The sequence below is a fragment of the Lipotes vexillifer genome, unplaced genomic scaffold (assembly GCF_000442215.2).
Source record: "Lipotes vexillifer unplaced genomic scaffold, Lipotes_vexillifer_v1.1 scaffold172, whole genome shotgun sequence".
Taxonomy (NCBI): Eukaryota; Metazoa; Chordata; class Mammalia; order Artiodactyla; family Lipotidae; genus Lipotes; species Lipotes vexillifer.
Window position 1 is genome coordinate 1,785,578 of NW_006776799.1, and position 11,245 is coordinate 1,796,822.

Below are 11,245 nucleotides of genomic sequence, written 5' to 3' on the forward strand. Positions count from 1 at the left end.
AAAAAATATATATATATATATATACACACATATATATACACTCACACACATAACAGGAACTTCAGAAGCATGATGGAAAGATGAACAGATTTGACTACAGAATATTTAAAGTTAAAAAAATGAACAGCATACTTGGAGAAAATACTTTCAAAGTATATAACAGACAAATGATTTTTTAAGAAATGGCTATTTCAACACAGAACAAAATAGACATCTGTTCCCTCATGGAGGTTTTAGACTTGTGGGGGAAATAGGCATTACAAAAGCAAATGGACAATGAGGGTTATGAAGAAAATTCATATGAAGAATATAATTGGCTGTAACTACCTTAGATTTGTGGGCAAGGAAGGTCTCTCTGAGAAAGTAACAATTATAAGAGATGGAGCAGCCTTCCATTGGGGCATGAGAAGGGAATATTGGTGAAAGCATGTTGGTGAAGAGACTGAGGAAAGCAAGGCCTAAATCAGTATTTGGTCTCTGATGTTTCTTATAACTGGTGCTTTTAGAGGATACTAGGTATCAGGAGTTGGACTGGATGCATTGGTGGGTGCAAAACCATTTTCTCTCAAGTATCGCAGACTAATAGTGGATGATAAAAAACAATGGTCATTTTTTTTTTTAATTTATGGGACTTCTATTTAATCCCCAGAGCAAAAAAATTACAATCAATGCACTAGAGAACAGTTCATAAAAGAGATTTGATCAATGTGTCAAGTTGGTGGTGATGCTAACAGTGCTCAGGCGTGTTTGGAGGAAGAGCTATGTTGGAGGTCAGGGAATGCTTTCTCTGAGGGTTGGCTTTTGAGACAACCTTAGAAGGATGAGGAAGTTTTTGGCAAATTACTGGTAGACAATGTGGAAGGATGTCTAAGCCAGAGAAAAAGCACAAACTAGGGATATAGTAGAGAAATAATGACTAGTTTACCAAAGTGGGGAGGAAATGCAACATTGGGTTATATCATGAAAGCCTTAAATGCTGGTATGAGGACTTTGCCATTCCTGGAGTAGGCAACATGGAACTGTTGAAGTCTTTTAGGCAACAAGCAATGAGCTCCCTGCACAGATTTGTTAGCAGCTAAACAATTCAATGCAACTAAACTTCACTGACCACCTGTTAAATGTACCAGGCACTATGATAGGTGCTGGGGACATAAAAATGAAAATGGCATAGTTCCTTTTTTCAGGGATTAGAGAAAGACATGTAAATACAGTAAGTCCCTTACATACGAACAAATACCGTTCTAAGAGTGTTCGTAAGTCCAATTTGTTGGTAAGTCCAAAAAAGTTACCTAGGTACCCAACTAACACAATCGTCTATATAGTACTGTACTGTAATAGGTTCATAATACTTTTCACACAAATAACATAAACAAACCCAAAAAATAAAACAGTTTCAATCTTACAGTACAGTACCTTGAAAAGTACAGTAGTACAGTACAGCAGCTGGCATACAGGGGCTGGCATCGAGTGAACAGGCAAGAAGAGTTACTGAGTGGAGGAGGGAGAGGACGTGGGAGATGGTAGAGCTGAAGGATCCTCAGCAACAGGAGACAGAGGGAAAGCTGCAGTTTCACTCACGCCTGACATGGTTGGACATGCGAACACACATTTGCATCTTTGAAAGTTTGCAACTTGAAGGTTCATATGTAGGGGACTTACTGAATCTAAAGAAAAAATAGCCTGATGCATATAAAGTATGTGTTGGAGTTGGGGGAAGAGCAAGCAGTCAGCAAAGACTTTCCTAGAAGAGGTGACACATCTGAGTTATAAAGGTAAAACAGAAGTTCACAGGTAAAGAGAAAATATATTGGGGCAATGGAGAAAGGAAATGAAAAGAGCTATTTTGTTGGTAAAATCTCTAGGCTCTGTCAAATCTGAGAAGGAAGAATGAAAAAACCGTTCTCTGATGTTCTAAGCCTGTGCTACTGGGAGGGGGTGATTTCAGCAATAGAAGCAAGAAGTCAGAAGGGTCAGGAGGAAAGGATAGGTTGACTGAGGAGGGGGGAACAAATGATGAATTTGGGAACACTTTGAGTTAACGAGAAACCACAGGCGCAGCTATAATTACTGGTGAAGGGAAGATGAGAACTCAAAGGCTATTAAGCCACTGCAGAGAAGTGAAGGTAGGTGAGTAAGAGCCTCTCCCCACTTTCTTTACACAGGGCTCCCCTCTACTATTAGCCTACAGCCATGTCTCACTTTTTTCTGTGCACAATATTTCCTTCTGGAGCAGTCCTTGGTTTCATTCTTGGCCTTCCTACACTTAGCAAGGTCAAAATCCCTCCCTTAACTAAAGCAACACCGAAGCAAGAGCGTTCTTTTTTTTTTTTCATCTGCAGCTCCAGTGTTATCAGAAACAAAGCAAGTGAATCCTGAAGCTAACACATCTTGGCTTTACACGGGAAAACAAGAAGAATTTTGCCTCAGCTCCAAATACAGGCTTAGAGTTCATTTCCCCGCAGAAATTTCTCAGTTGTGTTTAATGTTTGCATTTACAAAAAAATAAGAGAAGGTGAGCAAAGGAAATAAAAAATTAACTAAAGAAAAATAACAGACATGTGGAAACATTCTGAGATTAATGAATGAGTAGGAAAATAAAAAGTAATAAGATAGGGCTTCCCTGGTGGCACAGTGGTTGAGAGTCCGCCTGCCAATGCAGGGGACATGGGTTCGCGCCCCGGTCTGGGAAGATCCCACATGCCGTGGAGCGGCTGGGCCTGTGAGCCATGTCCGCTGAGCCTGCGTGTCCGGAGCCTGTGCTCCACAACGGGAGAGGCCACAACAGTGAGAGGCCCGCGTACCGCAAAAAAAAAAAAAGTAATAAGATAATGAGACATCATTGTTCTACCATCAGGCTGGCAAATAATAAAAAATGCTGACAACATCTGATGTTGGCAAGTCCTGGGGAAATGACCGCTCTCCTGTGCTATTTGTGGAAGTGTGAAATTGGCAATTTTTTTGGAAGGCAATTGGCAGAATCTATAAAAATTTTAAGGAGAGTTACCTCTGTTTCAGCCGTTCCATTTCTAGAAACTTATCCTACAGTTTTACTAACAGAGAGCATAAAGATTAATGTACAAGATTGTTCATTGCAGTTTACCTGTAAGAACAAAAATTTGAAAACAAATCAACTTGTCTACTCATGGGGGAATGGATAAATAAATAACACCCATGAACTAAAATACTTGTTATTAGTTGCAAGGTGTGCAGTTAGCTGACAGCATTCAGCTGCAGCACCTTTGGGATCCACATAGTATAGGAATCAGTGCTACACTTTTCCCCTGTAAGCCCCTGTGATGGATAAGCACCTAGGGCTGGCCATTTCTCCTCAATGTGGGACTTTGCTAATGGGAATCCTTTGCTCTGAGGACCTCTCAGGTTTGGCCAAGGTTTTGTCAGACTTGCATCATGGTCTGAGTCTGTCCCTGCTCAGTTCTGCTTCCCATGTCCCCTTTTCTTTCACAAGTGCCATATATGCACCACAATCTAAAAACTTTCCCTACCTTCCTCTGGTAGCCCTGCCAGAGAAAACCAGAGATAAAACGACCAGCTGGGGGTGCTGGAGCAAACATTTCCCATTAGAAGAGTCCTAGGGATAGAATAATTTCTCTGGTCCTTGAGTGTATAACTGGGATTTAGATACTTGGCAGTTGGCCTCTGGAAAATTCCACAGTAAGTCCTTGGCCTATGGGGTTAGAACTGTCAAAGGGCGGGAAAGCCAAGTATAAGCTTCTGAAACAAATACGAAACAACATGGTATCCTGGTGGAATTGATAGAAATTACTTCCATTCTTATAAGTATGTTAAGGGTGGTGGTTCCATCATATCTCCACTGAATTCATCTGTGGAAACTGGATGGTTCTTTGAGAATGGTTATGGACTACTATAAACCAATGGAGTAGCATCCCTGATGGAAACTGCTGTGCTGGATGTGGTACTTTTTCTAGAGCAGATTAATATGGTCCCAGGTACACGTTATATAGTCACAGATTTGGTGAGTGTATGTTTTTGTTTCTACAAAAACAAACAGACAAAAAAAACCCCAAAACCTCTTGCACTCTTGTCCCAGAGGACCTATACTGACATTGTCTATATATTGGAAAATTGTCCTCTATATTTGGCTAATTGTAAAAAGCATGTCCCAGACTAATATGTATATAGTATGGTCCAATTTTTATTTAAGAAAGAAAGAATAATAAAAACAATATTTGAATATGGCTTCTTATATGCATGTAAAGGGTCTGGGAAGGAATAACACCAAACAGTCATGGTTTTGGGTGTGTGTGGAAGGAGAAACTCTCACTTCTTCCTTTATACTCCATATTGTGTTCTCCACGATGCATGGCTTTGTGCTTTATACACTAAAGTGATAGTTCTTGGCCAAATGAACAGTGTATAAAATAACACCACTCTGGGAAAGATTCCCTGTCACTTGTTAGCCCTTACATTTTTCTTCTCCTACGGGATTTGGGGATGAAGCAACAGGGTATTGAAGCAGCTAGGAACTAGACCACTGCTATTTCTAACTATGCTACTGCCAATTCCAGTGGTCCTGTGTGACTGTGCTTTGCCTGAGTTTTGCAACAAATTGGGAGGGTAAGGTGGAGAGAGCATTTATAGAAATAAATACTGTGCAGTGGGTGGTGATGCTCCAGCCCTGAGTATATTGGTCTACTGCAACTGATCTGAAAGGTAGAACTGGGGCTCTGGAAAGCAGTATAATCCTAGGCAACTTCAAAAGTCATGTGGATGAATTATCTAACTCTCTGTCCTCATAGTTCCTTGAATTCTTCAATCCCAGTGACCTTCACACCTACTCTATTTCTGTTACTTATTCCCGTGGCCACTTCACATATCTGATTTTTGGTCAGGACTACCTTGCCTCTGAAAACATGAATGGCCCTGATCCCAGCCCACTGTCTCCTCTTTTTCCATTTGGCTTATTCCCTTGCTCTCTCTAATCCTGTCATGGCGTTCATGACCATCTTCAGGTTTTCACCTTCCCTTTTGCTAACAGTATGTCATTCATCTTCTGTTTTCCATTTCTTCCCTATACACCCTCGATGCCCTGCATCATTACTTGATTCATTCTCACCTTTATCCCTTTCTTGTTCTGCTGCTGCTTCTGTCTTACTATCTCTTAACTGAGGAAAAGGCATCTTTATTTTATCTGTGAGATTTTCTGTCTACCACACCATAGCACTGTAGGAGATAGTAAGCCCCCAGGCCTTCCCTAAGTCTTGTGTTCCAGGTTATATCCTACCCCCTGTCATAACACATCTCAGTGCAGGAGTGAGCCGTGGCCATCTGGTTCCACATGGTTAGGCTACATGACTCCCTGGACTCTGTGTTGTACTGTTGGACCTCAGAGCCTACCTGTACCAGTTCTGCCATACCTCAAGTCGTGATTTATCTCAGGTACCACCTGACATTTCTTCCCCTCAGTTCATCCATCTTTGCCTAGTTTCTTCTCCAGATTGTTTTTTTGGTACCTCCCTGTCTGACCTAGTCTGTCACCCCCTTTGCCCTTCTTCCAAATACTTCCATTTTGCCTTCTAGAACTCAGCATTTGTCTACAAACTTCCTACGTCACCAATTTCTTCTCTAAATATTTTTATATTCTTGCCACAACCTGAGGACATCGTGTCTTATGCAACCTCTTAAGTGTAGGTGGCTTTTTTCCTTAACTCAAAGTATATTGACCTGAAGGTGAGATGAGTGTCGTCCTCTTTCCACACCTTGTTTGTTACCTCTCTGCATTCAAAACATTACTCCTCTACTCTCCTTTAAAATCACAGGACCTTTGAAGGCAAGGAATCGGATAATACCACCTACTACTTTTTTATCACTGCCTTTTATGGAGTAAATGGCTACTTCCTTGCCAGTATGATTCCTGTTATCATTCTTGTTGATTTCAGCACTACTGTGAATGATCCATTTATCCTTTTACTGAAAAGATTCAGTATTCGTCAGTCTAAATTCATCAGTCTCTTCGCCTTGTCAGTATCTATCTATATCCCACTTCAGCTACCCATTCCCATGAATACACCCTAGAACTTATCCTCACAAGTAATACTACCACATGTAAAATATCAAAAACTCCCTGTATACCACTTCCCATACTCCTAGAGTATTTGACTCAGCCATCTTCTCATGTACATTACCTCAAACTCACTGAGACTCCAGTTTTGCCTTCCTTCCTTCCTCTTACGTCATCTCTCCTCCTCTTATCCAGTATGTACTCCATGGTCCAACACCATAATTATGCACTTGGGAAAACTCTTCTCTCTCTTTCTCTCTCTCTCTCTCTCACTAGGTGAACCAACCCTAGTTAAGCCATTTAAAATATATAGAGTGGGTACAAATTTCAGTCCACAAACGTCAAATGTGCAAGTGTTGAAATTTTCTTTTCTGTAAGTCAGCTTAATGTCAATTACAAGGCTGTTTGGGTTTTTTGTTTTGTTTTGTTTTTAATTTTTATTGGAGTATGGTTGCTTTGCAGTGTTATGTTAGCCTCAACTGCACAACAAAATGAATCAGCCATACACATACACATACAGATACAGATACAGCCATACACATAAAGATATCCCCTCCCTTTTGGACTTCGCTCCCATTTAGGTTACCACAGTGCATTAGGTAGAGTTCCCTGTGCTATACAGCGTGTTCCCATCAGTTGTCCATTTTATACATAGTATCAATAAGTCTGTTTGGTTAATGGGAGATTTTACCATTCTTTCCCCCAGGGCTGCATCTATGTTCTCAGGAGCTCATATAGGCCGAGGTCTCAGGGCAGGTGGAGATCTAGTGCCTGGTGTCATCTAACCATGCTAGCTTCCAGTGAGATGTTTCTCATTATATCTGGTTCTAGATTGTTGGTTCATGTAAACTGCTACAATATCATCCCTCATTCCCATCTAAGAGACCTATCTGGGTCTGTTTCTCTCTCTCTTTCTCTCTCTCTCTCTCTGGCCTGTCTCAGCTCTTGGCTACATGGGCAACATTTTATCCTGCTGTTCCTGAAACATACTGGACCCTAGTCTCATACCCCATCTACCTCAGTGCCCCTCTTGTGACTGTACCATTTGGGGCTATAGGAAACTCTAGAAGGCTGATTCTTGCCTGGCTGCCTAATATTCCATGCAGCCATTTCTACTCCTGCTATGTTCCTAGGGTCTTGGTGCAGAAAATGAGTTTCAAAGGCCCAGGCCTTGAAGGGATCTAGAGCATAGTGAATATGCAATAAATCACATCAAGTTTCCCACTATTACCTCTCAAACTAGAAGAGATTCTCTGGTTTGGGGAGTACTGAAGGAAACTTGACAACAGCTCAAATGAACCTTAAGAAGGAGTTAGTAGATGGATCATAAAAACCACACATAGGGTTTTAGGAAAAAAGAAAACATATATCTCAATTTCTCAGATCTCCCAAACTTGTATTAAGTATTTTGGGCTTCTTCTGTGAGTCATGGTTGAGCTGTCCAAATGAGGGAGGGGGTCATGGGATAATAAGAAATGTAGGTGGAAAACGTAGATGGTTAATATTTTGAATATTATATGCACAAACATATACATAAACATATGTATAAAGAAAATAGCCCAGAAGGTCCCTAATGGTTATTTTTGGGTGGTAAAATTATCAGTATTTATGTTTGCTTTTTTTGTGCTTTTCCAAATGTTAAACAATGAAACGTGTTACTTCTTAATTATGTTATTTCAAAAGTTGAAATAAAAACATACGTAGCAAAAGAACAGGCAGAAGAATTTGGCAGAGATCTGTTAAAATAGGCTTTTGATGAAATTGGAAGGCAGGATCATGACAGGGAATTGGGTTAATCGCTCTCCTGCCTTCTACTAACCCCTTGGGCATACCAAGAGGCTTGGAGAACCTGAGAAGCCCGAATTCAGCTCTTTCTCTCCCTTATCCTTCCTGCCCTTTGTCACCTGTAGACTGATATCGAGCTACTGTCAGCTGAAACTTTGCTTCTGGTTCTGTGACTTGTTCCTTTTCTCTGATTGCTGATCATTGCCTACATTTCCTGGGATTATCACCAAACAGGATATTTCTTTTCCCCTCCCCCTACCCCTAACGGAGTCCAAATAGAAAGAAATCTCTTACTTGGAAAACTCCAAGTTTTGCCAAGGTCCAGCCTTGGTTTGTGTAGCACTGCCTGGCTGCCTTAGACAACCTTTTAGTGGTGTTCCAGATAATAAAAGGACACAATCAGGCATCAGGTCATCTGGAAGACAAATTTTAGAGGTCACTTCCTTTTGTCATTTCTTTGCTTATCCCAGTGTAGGGGATGGTCAACACTGTATAAACACCCCACTGGATATCCACTTAAGAATGGGAAAATTTTGTCATTTACATGATAATTCCATACTACCTGATTAATTCAATCAATTCATGTGTACTGGCCTATTAGTATATGGAATGCATTAGTATAGCATTGCAATGCTATGTGCTTAGTAGTAAAAAGACATACCCAGATGTTATACTAAAATTTTCTGTTTGTTTGAAAATACCAATTTAAGCAAGTACATATTGTGCAAGTGGTTAGTCCCTCCCTCTCCAACTGTAGCTGACACCACCAATTATAGATCATAACATTCTTTCCTAGTTGGTCTGGTTTGGCCTCAGGATTCTTTCCAACACAGCACTCCAGAGATCAGAGAAGCAGTGAATCAGGTTTGAGAGATACAACCCCTTGTTATTCCTGGGCTACGGATCCAAGTGGCCTCCACGTTTCAGCCTCCCTGCCTCTACCCTTACCTTTCCATTTGGAAGAACTGTCCTTTAGTTAGACTGTCAAAGACAAATACAAAAAGCATTCGTTTAACCCAGCACTTTCACTTGCAGAGGAAAAACTGAGGCAGAGGGGACATTAAGTCACCTAAGTCACATAGATAGTAGGAAATACAAGTTTTCTAAATCTCAGTTTAAATGGAAATCTTTGCCATGCTATTCTGGGGCTTGGCAATTTTAAGATTTTTTTCACAAGAGCCTTTCTGACCTTTTAGAACTAAGAATGCCTGTTTGCTCTCTTGGTCCAAACCAGACAACTGTGTGAAACTGAATTTGAGGGGAAAAAAACCCAAAAACATGCTGGAAACTCAACAGCTTGTTTCTTCAAGGACACTGATTTTTTTTCTGGTGTCCTCTTATATGTAGGGTATAGGTTAGACTTTGCCAGAGAGGAAATTAGACCATGTTTTAGCTTTAACAGTAATCACACAGACACATACTCCTTTCCCCTTTCAGTCCTTCCCTTTTGAAAATAAACTTGAGGATTTGACAGTGCTGAGTTTGAGCAACCTGGTTATGTTATGTTCTTGGTTGATGAAGGGCCTCGCTGTGTTTCAGTAGTCAGTGCTGAATCCAAAAAGGACACTTTGCTCTTTCTTTCACCCCTTCCACAGTAGGGTTCTCCCACGTCTGCTTTCAACAGATGGGTACCTCAAAATGTACTGTGTATTGGAGCAAAGGGATCAGTTTTCTTTGCTACGGTATGAACTCATAAATTCATTTCTTGTTTAAAAATAAAGTTACTCTGCCATGCACAGTTTTTATCAGCATAGTGTTTGGAAGAAAACACCTAGCCCATCGTAGAGAAGCTAAGCCAATGCTGGGCCTCTTGCTGGCAGGCTAACTGGGTGAAAGGTCGGTCCCACACTCACAGCCTGAGCTGCCCCCGCCTGGCAGTGGAGTCAACAAAGGAAGTTTAGTAGGTGAAGGGTCACCGCTGTGGAGCTGCAGTCACTTTCCATGCGTCATTCTCAGGCATCTAGTTTCTGTTCAGGGAAATAAAGATCAGTAGGGAAAAGGTCACACAGACCAGAGGCGGCTCTGTAATAACCCACTCCTGCTGTGATGCTGTGTCCAAGGCAAGAGGCCAAGTGCGCAGGCCTCCTGGCCTTTAGGAATTCTGCTGCTCAAGTGGAAAAATAGAGATTGTAAAGTGCTTTAAAGACCATTCTGTACCAAATGTGGCAAACTGATACACAGCCTATTGACTGGCTAATTCATATTATGTAAAATAACTTTATAAGAAGAGATTCTTTTAAAAAGTATACTGCAATAAAGGAACTTATAGGTTTTCTTAGCTGCTCTAGACCAGAGCAATGGGTTCTGATCCTGGCCACACATTAAAATCACCCGGAGAGCTTTTACAAATGACTGATGCTTGGTACCAGTTGAATCAGAATCTCTAGCTGGGGTACCCAGCCATCTTAATTTTTATAGAGTATATCTAATGTGCAGCATCGCTTTAGAATCTTAAAAACATGGCCATTTGAAATGACTCCAGATGAGAGAAGTTCTCCACGTTCTAGAGCAGTGCTTTTTAGCTTGTGGGTCATGACCAATCAGTGGGTCATGAAATCAGTTTAGTGGGTCATAACCAGCATTAAAATGAAATCGAATAACAAAAAACAGCATGCTTGTGATAAGAGAAATAGTTGGGGGATGACACTTTTGTTTCAGATCTATCTGGGTCGTGATGTAAGAAGACCAGTATTCTAGAGTTTAGGAATAAAAGCTTTGCTGCCTTGAGCCTCCACAGAATTGTTCTGATTCGAAGCAGTTGTTGGCTTTTTAAATAGATTTGTTGATTCCACAGGATATTGTGGCTGTGAGTTGGGAAGCGTGCGATGATATTATTTTGAAAAACGCTGTGCAGTGTTCCTCCTACATGGTTCCCAGAGTTAGTTCAGTATGAACATTTACTCTTGAAACATTACAAGTGTAAAGGGAGGTCATGACCAAGATCTCAAGGTGAATTAATGAGAAATTTGAATGAGAAAGAAATTGGTTGCTTACAAGTCTGGATGGAACCTTGCCAGTGTGAGCTCCACTCTAAGAAAACTAATCTGGGTAAGACACAGCCATGATAGTCCTTCTGACCCGTGGTATTATGGGGTGGTCACAGGCTGTCACTGACCATGTCTAGAATCAGCCAAATCGTAGGATTCATACTCTGAGAGGAAGGGGTGTCTCCACTGGAGATGATGAGTAACACAATAGAGGACTGTTAAGTTGCTATTAGAGAGCAAACCCAGAAATTGTATGGAGAAAATAGGAATAGTGATGAGGGGTTCGTTCCAGTTTTGGGCCCTCTTTTTCCCGTTAATGTCCTTTTTTCTTCTTTCTGATCTTTCTTTTGAGTTTCTTTTAAATGAGTGCTTCTGGTTATGCTACTTCCTTGTCTGCTAGTAGACACTATGTTTCAGGATGGTAGCAGTTAGA